The following is a 329-nucleotide window of genomic DNA, read 5'->3' on the forward strand; positions in this document are numbered from 1 at the left end:
TTTGTGTTTGTATGGTAAACACGCCCAGTTATTAAAGAGTATTAGGATGCAATTTGTAACCAAATATGTCCTGTTTCAGCTGGGATAGAGTTAATTTTCTTCCTAGTAGCTGGTACAGTGCTGTGTTTTGGATTTGATGAGAATAATGTTGATAACGCATCGATGTTTTAGTTGTTGCCGAGCAGTGCTTACACTCTTCAAGGACTTTTCAGCTTCCCATGCTCTACCGACTGAGCAGGCTGGGGGTGCACAAGAAGCTGGGAGGGGGCACAGCCAAACTGGCCAAAGGGACATTCCATACCATGGGACGTCATGCTCAGCACACAAAC

This window comes from Aptenodytes forsteri, unplaced genomic scaffold (genome assembly GCF_000699145.1).
Source record: "Aptenodytes forsteri isolate BGI_AS27 unplaced genomic scaffold, ASM69914v1 Scaffold428, whole genome shotgun sequence".
Taxonomy (NCBI): Eukaryota; Metazoa; Chordata; class Aves; order Sphenisciformes; family Spheniscidae; genus Aptenodytes; species Aptenodytes forsteri.